The sequence below is a fragment of the Schistocerca nitens genome, chromosome 10 (assembly GCF_023898315.1).
Source record: "Schistocerca nitens isolate TAMUIC-IGC-003100 chromosome 10, iqSchNite1.1, whole genome shotgun sequence".
NCBI lineage: Eukaryota > Metazoa > Arthropoda > Insecta > Orthoptera > Acrididae > Schistocerca > Schistocerca nitens.
The window spans coordinates 109,273,143-109,283,700 of record NC_064623.1 but is presented as its reverse complement, the minus strand read 5'-3'; the positions used below and the strand labels follow the sequence as shown (position 1 = coordinate 109,283,700).

The following is a 10,558-nucleotide window of genomic DNA, read 5'->3' as shown; positions in this document are numbered from 1 at the left end:
AGTGTGATCTCAAGATTATGGCAACGATTCCAGCAGACAGAAAACGTGTCAAGGCGCTACAGTACGGGACGTCCACAGTGTGCATCACCACAAGAAGACCGATGTCTCACCATCACCACCCACAGACGGCCACGGAGTACTGGAGGCAGCCTTACTCAGGACCTTACCGTAGCCATTGGAACAGTTGTCTCCAGGCACACGGCTTACAGACGACTGAACAGCCATGATTCATTCGCCCGGAGACCTGCAAGGTGCATTCCACTGACCCCTGGTTACAAGAGAGCTCGTAAAGCCTGGTGTCAAGAATACAGTACATGGTCATTGGAACAGTGGTCCTAGGTTATGTTCAAGGACGAGTCCATGTATAGTCTGAACAGTGATTCTTGCCGGGTTTTCATCTGGCGTGAACCAGGAACCAGATACCGACCCCTTAATGTCCTTGAAAGAGAACTGTATGGCGGTCGTGATTTTATGGTGTGGTGTGAGATTATGATTGGTGCACGTACATCCCTGCATGTCTTTGACAGAGGAACTGTAACAGGTCAAGTGTATCGGAACGTCATTTTGCACCAGTATGTCCGCTTTTTCAGTGTTGCAGTGGGTCCCACCTTCCTCCTGATGGATGATAACGCACGGCCCTACTGAGCTGCCATCGTGGAGGAGTACCTTGAAACAGAAGATACCAGCCGAATGGAGTGGCCTGCCTGTTCTCCAGACCTAAACCCCATCGAGCACATCTGGGATGCTCTCGGTCGACATATCGCTGAACGTCTTCAAACCCCTACGACACTTCAGGAGCTCCGACAGTCATTGGTGCAAGAATGGGAGGCTATACATCAGCTGCTCGACCATCTGATCAAGAGTATGGCAACCCTTTGCGCGGCCTGTGTACGTGTGCATGGTGATCATATCCCATATTCATGTCGGGGTACCTGCTCAGGAAACAGTGGCGTTTTGTAACGCGTATGTTTCGGAACGGTTTTCTCAACTTATCACCAATACAGTGGACTTACAGATTGTATCGTGTGTGTTCCCTATGTGCCTATGCCATTAGCGCCAATTCTGTGCAGTGTCACTTTGTGTGGCAGCACATTCTGTAGTTTTCCTTAATTAATGTGTATTTGTTGTTACTGCAGCAACAATTACTCATTTGTTTCTTTCCTTTCCTTTCTTTCATTACCTGCACAAGAAAGTGCTTTGAAGATTCTGGGGAAGACAACTGCTTGGACATGGTCTCAAAGATTACAATATTCCTAGTAAAAATGGTAAAGGTTTGTATCTACAAGGAGTGACTGATGTAGGCGAAGTTAAACACAGAAGACCAGAGGATAGAAATAATCCCAAAGTAGTCACAAGTGCCACTCTCTCTCTTACCACATACTTATAGGATGTCATCGGGAGAAGGTGTGCATGAAAACATTTCTTTCAATTCTTTTCTGTCAGCGAGAAACGGTCCAGAAGAATCAGAGATCTAAATATGATTGGATTTGCTCCAGAAAAGAAAAGAGGAAGAGGTATTATTAGATCTCCAGCAACTGAAAGTCATGAAGCTTTTCACGATCGTATTAGGTTTTTCCCATTGCATGAATCGCGTTACTTTTAGGAAAACATCGCTGCTTGTGCCCTCACCTAGCGCTAAAATCATGGTAAAATGGAAATGAGCGTTTGGCGTCATTGGCCGGGAGGCCCCTTGCGGGGCAGGTCCGGTCGCCTTGGTGCAGGTCTTATTACAATCGACACCACATTGGGCGACCTGCGCGCTGGATGGGGATGTAATGATGATGAAGTCAACACCAGTCCTTGAGCGGAGAAAATTTCCGACCCAGCCGGGAATCGAACCCAGGCCCGTAGGACGGCAATCCGTCACGCTGACCACTCGGGGCGGACAAAATCGTGGTAGAAGCTGTCCATAGATAAATATCCTGAATTCAGAACTGTTTCATACTACACGTACTGGAATGCTACACATTTGATAGGGCTCAGGTAAACATATGCTGTGCCTGCGAAGGTGAAGGGTGAGTGTCGGGTGGTAACGCGATCTTGTCCCTCGGTATTGAGGCCCTGTGTGGAGGCTGGCCGCATGGCGTCGCCGATTCACCCTGTGAATGGATAGGGGGCCGCTCCTTCAGGGACCGAGCAAGAACACGTGGGCAAGGTTCGCTAGTTATTAGGAGCGCCAGTGTTAGCCGCATTATGGAGCCCCTTAGAAAGACAGCGTGCAGGGCTGGAAATAAATCCAATGAGTTTTCAGTAGGTGCCTCATCCGGGATGTGGGGGCAGCCTTGCCTGCGGCTTTCGAGCGTACAGGGTGCAGTCGTCTGCAAGTTGTGGCTCATGTCGGCACCGAGACGCCTGTCGCATGGGTTCTGAGGCGATCCTTAGTTCTTACAGGCGGCTGGCGGAGGCGGTGAAGGCTGCTGGCCCCGTCCGCGGCTTGCAAACAGAACTCGTAATTTGGAGCATCGTTCCCAGAGTTGATCGGGGTCCTCTGGTTTGGAGCCGAATGGAAGGTCTCAACCAAAGACTTCGTTGTCTCTGTGACGGTCTTGGCTGGTGTTTTCTAGATCTGCTTTACCTGGTGGGGATTTGTAGGACTCTCCTTGACAGGTCGGGGGTACACTAGACAAAGGAAGCAGCTACTCGGGTAGTAGAGTACTTGTGGAGTGCACATGGGCGGTGCTCTGATGAACACTCGCCAGTCGATACACATGTAGCAAAATCAGACCACTTTCAGAGTAAAGACAGTTCGACTAAAATTTTTATTAGCAAATTATCAAAGTATTCGTAACAAAGTTCCAGAATTTACTGCGCTCCAGGAAAATTCTCAATCTCAAATCATTCTCGGCGCTGAGAGCTGGCTAAAACCCGAAGTAAAAAGCTCTGAGATGTTTAGCGAGTCTTACAATGTTTATCGGAAAGACAGATTAGACGCCGTAGGAGGGAGAGTGTTCTGTGCAGTCGACAGAATTATTGTCTCTACTGAGGTGGAAACTGAATGTGACAGTGGAGTTATGCGGTCGCGCATAACTTGGATTATCACATTAACTGTTGGATGTTTTCACCGACTACACGACCCCGATGCGACAGTTTTAGAGTCATTCAAAGGACGTCTACTGTTAGTTGTGCATAAATACTCAGATTATGCAGTACTCGTTGGTGGACACTTTAACCTACCTGAGCTGGCACGCTGGCTAATTTTTTTTTTTTTAAATCACCCGCCTTCTCAGTACTCGCCACGATGTCAATATCTAGATCGGATTGGAGTCTCTGGTCGCCGCTGATGTCTGGCGAGTTGGCTTCCCGCGCGCCGCGAGGCGGACAGAACGATGAAGAAGGCGATTGCGGGGCGTGAGCTCTGGACTGTGCCTCAGAAGCGACGTCGGTGTAGGAGGGCAAGGCAGCTTGAAAAATGGAATTACACCAGACATATAGACAACATAACGCAGCGAGCATTAGAAGTTTTAAACAATCTCATTAATATAGGCCACAAAAGATTCCACCTACATCCCAACTTGGTCAAACTTTATCACAACAGTATCCTGACATCCTTAGTAGGATATGCGAGCGGGGCTGGGCACATAGGCTCACGAGGGTGGTGCCCGCCATGACTGTGAGAAGGGTGCAGCGGAATATGTTATTGCGTTCAAAAATGGTTCAAATGGCTCTGAGCACTATGGGACTTAACTTCTGAGGTCATCTGTCCCCTAGAACTTAGAACTACTTAAATCTAACTAACCTAAGGACATCACACACATCCATGCCCGAGGCAGGATTCGAACCTGCGACCGTAGCAGTCGCGCGGTTCCAGACTGAAGCGCCTAGAACCGCTCGGCCACTCTGGCCGGCGTTATTGCGTTCTGTCAGAGCATACCGTACAACTGCCGGGGGGGGGGGGGGGGGGGCTTACTGGTAATAATGTCGTTATGTCCTCTGGACATAAAGATTCGAGAGAAGGCAGCCTGGTACTGGGTCACCAAGGGGAAAGTAGAAAGGACTAGGGAAATCATGGGAGTACAAGTAGGGGATAAGTATGCAATTAGAAGAAGGGGCGAGGAATTACGGCAACAGGAATGGGAAAATGAGGAAACGGGAAGAAGAGTATTCCAAACATCAGGGAGAGACTACAGATTGGCTACTTTGAGCCGAGCAGGGGTCTGCTGCACTTTATTACAGGACATGGGCCATATCCGACATATCTTTGTCGATTTGGCAACACCAGTGTGTGACTGTGGTGCTCCGGAAGGAACACCCGAACACAACGTATATGACTGCACGTTATACGATGATGTGGCGCACGAACTCAGGACCCAATTACCGAATAGAGACACACATGCATTAATACGACGTGCCGAGACCTTCAATATCCTAAACAGTGCTCCGGAAGGAACACCCGTACACATCGTCTATGACCATGCGTCACATCATCGTATAACGTACAAACTCAGGACCCAGTTACCGAATAGAGACACACATGCATTAATACGACGTGCCGAGGCCTTCAGTGTCCTAAACAGTTTGGCAAACGAAATATCCCAAAAGATTACGAGGGATTTTATCAGCAACCAAAATGGTTAAAGACCAGAGATGAACCGGTCTAGACCGAGGTACACCTGCTAATAGCGACGAGCGCGGAACTGGCCGTCCGTCCTCACGACCGGAACCCGCCGCGCTGCAGGACTAGGAAGGCAGGTGTATCATTCCCGACTTTGCAATTTCGCACTACATGTTAGAAAGTAGTTATAGTAGTTACAATGTAGAATTAGAACACTAACGCCACTAACACAGGTAGGGACTGCAGCGACCTTTAAGTAAATTGGCCAGCCCAGTGCCAGGGGCACGCTCACTGGGATTAGCTTGGTGAGCAGGCCACAAAAAAGTAGGTTTCTAGATCATCTGGCACAACTGTAACGCTGCAGAGTAGATTAGTCTTAGAACAGGCCTTAGGTACTGCCAGCAAAAGACCAAATGTATGGTTCCGATACGTGGATGACACGTTTGTGCTGTGGAGACATGGTAGGGAGGAACTAAGCCGGTTCCACGAACATCTGAACAGTATAAACTCGGGAATTCAGTTTACAATGGAGGAGGAGGTAGACGGCAAGTTACATTTCCTCGATGTGCTTGTTTTTAGAAACGAAAATGGTAGTTTGGGCCACTCAGTATACCGCAAACCCACACACACGGACCGTTATTTGCACCGGAATTCGAACCACCACCCACAACAGAAGCGGGGGTGTTATCAAGGCGTTAGCGGACAAAGCTAGAAATATTTGTGAACCGGAGTTGCTCGACGCTGAGATGGAACATCTCCACAATGCACTAATGAAGAACGGATATTCGTCCGCCGAAATAAAACGTGCGTTGAGGCAGCCACGCAGAAATCATACTGACGTACAGGCTACTGCAAAATCTAAGGTTTTCCTGCCGTTTGTTAAAAATGTAACGTAAAGAATAGGGAGGATCTTGACGAAGCGGAATATTACCGTAATTTACAAGCCCAACAGGAAGATACAGGAATACCTTAAGCCTGCCAAGGACGCACGCAAACCACTGGAAAAAGCTGGAGTGTATAGGATCCCATGCAGCTGTGGTGATGTTTATGTGGGTACCACTAAAAGAACTGTTTCTAAACGTTTGGAAGAGCATAAGGGAAATTGCAGAAGAGGAGAAACGGAACGATCACCTGTTCCGGAGCATACTTTCCAGCCAGGGAACCACAATATTCGTTTCGAGGAGACGCAAGTACTAGCGGCCACAAGCGGATATTACGAAAGGCAATCGAAATCGCTAAACACCCAAATAATTTCAACCGTAAGGAGGAGGGTGTGAAATTAAACGGCATATGGATGCCGGTGTTAAAGAAGATGTGTACCACCCGCCCACTACTGGGTGATGGCAACGGCGATTGAGGGCGACGGACAGCGGCCAATTGCACTTACGTTTTCAAAACACGTGACGTCACGCCGCGGCGTGGGAGCGCGCGGACATGGAATTTAGCGGCAGTCAGTAGCGAGCCAGTCGGTGTGTTGGACCTTCCATTGAGATACGGACCCCCTTGAAGATGTCTCCCGCAGTCGGAGACGAAACGTTGGGAATCGACACAGAATTCATCAACCGACCACGGCATAACAGCCCGGATACTTATAATGGACATGATATTTCCGGCCGTGAAAGTCTACATTTTAGTATCAGTCTTAGTGTAGTTAACAAGATAGATTAACCTTGTCCATAGCATGTGCCAGTAATCTAATTTAAGTACAAGCTGCTTTTGCTATTGTATAATAAAAGGACCCACTAATTAGATAAGGTGGTGGGTTGTTGTGTATGACTATTAGTGTTAGTTGTTTTGAATTATTGTATCATTATCATTGTTTGCATTTGTATCATTATCTTGTGTTGTATCAAATAAAGAATTTTTTTTAATGGATTATCTCTGCTCATCACGTGTTACTTCGACCACGCCCCCTTCCTTACAGTATATATGTCGTCTCGGACGTCCGACCGGTCAATCTTGCCTCTGAAGATGTCCAGCCAATCTTGGACGAAATGCCAGGAACAGAAGACTTTCTTGGACCACGACCTCACATCCCGAAAGGTTTACCAGCAGCCAAACAGAACCATTTACCATTGCCATCTAGCCTGTTTCTGCACATTCGTCAAAGGTAGGCGCAGAAGTGGACGACGCGCACGTAATCCGTGCCGTCATAAACGACGACGGACTGTCACCCCTGATAGTGTACGATGCGCCAGAGCCGAGGAGGACACAGATTTCTCCTACAATGGCATGCTGGTGAGGTGTTGATCTTCCCGGGAGGGTGTTCTGAGTGGTGCGGCCTGATCTATCTCGTTGTGACGTACGGCCTTCCGTGAATCATTCTGCACACGCCCGTTGCATTGCCGAAACACTTCGTCCCACATGGGCAGCAGTTTCCCAGTTGGATCACATTCTCTCATGCGAACATACTAATGTACATTTCTTGTGAATACGAACTTCCTGTCTCGAGTCGTTCAAGATGTTCTGTTTTTTCTGAACATGAGAGTAAATTTCTAACAACATTTGGCCTATACGTAATCTCTTGACCTCCGAAATGCAATGGACATCTGCGCTCTGTTTCTGCACGCGAACCGACGCCGTGAGGTTTATGTAAACACTGATCGTATTTTTTTTTAGTTCTAGCTAAATCATCATACCAGTCAATCAACCAACGACGAATGAGCTCAGCATACTCCGACCTGAACAGTTCATTAAAGTGAGTAACTAAGAGCCTAGTAGCATAAGCTCCGGAACTCTGGATCGAATCTTGCTGCTGGCACTTTTTTCCATTCCCACGTAGTTCTAACACCAGGTTTATCTTAATTGTGCAGACTATGAATACCTAATGCTCATTTATTATTTTCGTAATATTTATCCTGAAAAAGAGAAACTTTTCTCGTAAGGCGATAGGAAATATAAAAAACGGATAAACGAAAACTTTCAAATGAATCAGTATTGTCATTTTTTTATGTTATTGTATCTACACATGTGGCAAGTATAATGTGTAATCTATGGAGCACTACACGGATGAAAATGACATTTATCGCAGAAATACGGAAAACAATAATTATTACTACTTACAGCTGGTGCAATAAACGCCAGATTTTTGAATGTGCATGCCTTCATTGCAAAACAAATTTGGTTTACATTGACAAACGGTTATCTGTCATCACAAAATTTCGGCAAAGCGCATGACAGAATGCTGTTGCAGGCAACAGAAGGTGTACGACTGATTGAACATCTATGCAGTCTTGTCTAGAAGCTTTGACGATGTACGTACAGTTTTGTAGCCGTTCTGTAAATCTCTCATCGACTGCCTGCAAAACTAAACGTCCAAACGCTGAACCACCGGAGTACATTTTGGAGGGATTACTTTACTATATCACGCTGGCAGACTATCTCCATTTTGAGAAGTCTGCGCGAGAATGGAAAAGGGTACAGACGGCGAAATTCTACCAAGAACCTCGCGCTTACGAAAGAAAGTATTTTACAGGCTCGGCTGGGAACTTCTTCAATGCTAGCGACCATACGACGTATATTAGTATACCTGAACTTCTCAAACTCAATTTTCTCGATAATGGTTGAGGGTTTTGGCTTCCAGTTTACATATGTTGAAGTCCTAGCGGTGCCCTTCACTCCCTGTCAGCGTGAATCAAACCGGTGAGGAGAAGTTCGGTACGGTCGCCTTGCGAGACGTCCAGCTAGGGATGCGAAAAACCGTCCACAAGAATCCCCTAACTGGATAACTAACCACGATACCTTCCATCTAAAACACATAATAATAAATACGGCAAGAAAAGCGATAATTAGAATCTCTTCCGATGCCACAGGCAATGACAGTGTCAGTATTGCCAAGATTAAGAAATGTTGCCGATTTCTTAGTACCTGTCGTAACTGACATATTTAATTTTTCTCTCGTGAACAGAAGCATAATTCGACCCATCCCTAAGATAGAAAACCCGCAACTGCCTAGTGATTACCGACCAATTAGTATACTGCCTGATGTTTCTAAACCACTGAAATATATTGTTCATGATCAAATCACTGAACATCTGCACAAATTGAACCTATATGACAAATTTCAATCCGGGTTCTGTGAACACTACAGCACAAACACTGCTCCAATTAAAGTAACTGATCACTTGCAATATGCCATGAACAGCCGAAAAGCAACAATATTGACGCTACTAGACTTCAGCAAAGCTTTTGACACTGACATATTTCTCAGAAAAATGTAACAGCTTAATTTCTCAGATAGTGCTATGAGATGGTTTGAAAGATACTTAAAAGACACACGGCAATCTGGTGTCTGTGTAAATGAAAAATCTTCCTGGCAACATGTCTCTTGAGGAGTGCCACAAGGATCCGCTTTAGAGCCACTTTTGTTTTCTTTATATGTCAATGATATTTCGTCGGTTCTGTCCTCCTGTAAATATCATTTCTATGCCGACGACCTCCAGCTTTACCTAAGCGTCAGATTCGAAGATATAAACACTGCATTCGCTCAGATGAATGATGATCTGTCTTCAGTGGTAATATGGGCAAAAAACCTGGGGCTTAAACTAAATGCAAAAAACACACAAGTAATCGTAATCATCAGAAATTAATAAGTTCAGATTTCCGCGACGGCTGCCTTGTATTCTGCTCGACGGTATTCCAATACCATATCAGAAAACAGTTAAGAACTTGAAACTTCCTGGCAGATTAAAACTGTGTGCCCGACCGAGACTCGAACTCGGCAAAGGTCCCGAGTTCTTTGTGGATACGTGCGTAGCGAGCACGGGACCCCAAGCTAATGTGGCCTTCCTTCCTTTCTGGGCTGCATATCTTCCCTTTCCGCATACTTTCCTATCTCCCATCTTCGCCCCCCCCCCCCCCCCCAACCTCTGGCTCTTTCCTTCCCTTTCTCCCCCTCTGGGAGTATGGTTTGAGCCTACGTCCGGATACGGACGCTCGAAACTGTTTGCAAGTCTTAGTCCTTTCTCTGTCCTTCTCTTTTCCTTACCTCTTCTCTTTGCCCTTTTCTCCATTAAAAAAAAAAAAGTTGGTAGAGCACTTGCCCGCGAAAGACAGAGGTCCCGAGTTCGAGTCTCGGTCGGGCACACAGTTTTAATCTGCCAGGAAGTTTCATATCAGCGCACACTCCGCTGCAGAGTGAAAATCTCATTCTGGAAACATCCCCCAGGCTGTGGCTAAGCCATGTCTCCGCAATATCCTTTCTTTCAGGAGTGCTAGTTCTGCAAGGTTCGCAGGAGAGCTTCTGTAAAGTTTGGAAGGTAGGAGACGAGGTACTGGCAGAAGTAAAGCTGTGGGTACCGGTCGTGAGTCGTGCTTCGGTAGCTCAGTTGGTAGAGCACTTGCCCTCGAAAGGCAAAGGTCCCGAGTTCGAGTCTCGGTCGGGCACACAGTTTTAATCTGCCAGGAAGTTTCATATCAGCGCACACTCCGCTGCAGAGTGAAAATCTCATTCAGTTAAGAACTTGCATGTAACTTTGGATGAGCATCTCAACTGGGCGGAGATTACAGTCGCAGTGTGCCGGAAGACGTCCGCTTGTCTCTATGTTCTCAAAAAGTTTCGGAACGTATTTCCAAAGGACGTGAAACGCCAGCTCGTGCAAGCACTCGTTCTACTGAGCCTCCACTATTGTGATGTAAATGTGCGTTACACCTGCCACATACTCCGATATAGTTAAGTATTAGTGCTTCATACTCCCAGCTAGGGTGGCTGCGGCCGGACAAATTGCGTGGCTACCACACTCTATGTCTACGGCACCGGCTCCACGTCGCGCAGGCACCCCAGTACCTTGCTTCAGAGATTAAGCATCATAATCGAAACACGAGGTCCCTTTTATTTGGTATCCTAACTGTGCCGACTCACAAAAACATTTGCAAACTCCTTCTCTGTTGCTGCTGCCCGCCTCTGGAACAAATTGCCCCTTACCTTGCGCAATTCAATCCCCTGCTCCTACTATCATCCTCATAACGTTTTCGGAAAAATTAATATACGAGACCGATCCTCCCCTC

General features: G+C 46.8%; 1 non-coding gene across 1 annotated transcript; it reads left to right on the top strand.

Annotated features, from left to right (window-relative positions):
• The first annotated feature begins 9,863 nt into the window (after positions 1 to 9,863).
• Trnas-cga (transfer RNA serine (anticodon CGA)) lies at positions 9,864 to 9,938 on the top strand. The gene has a single exon. It is a non-coding gene; the product is annotated as a tRNA-Ser (tRNA).
• Positions 9,939 to 10,558: the final 620 nt, after the last annotated feature.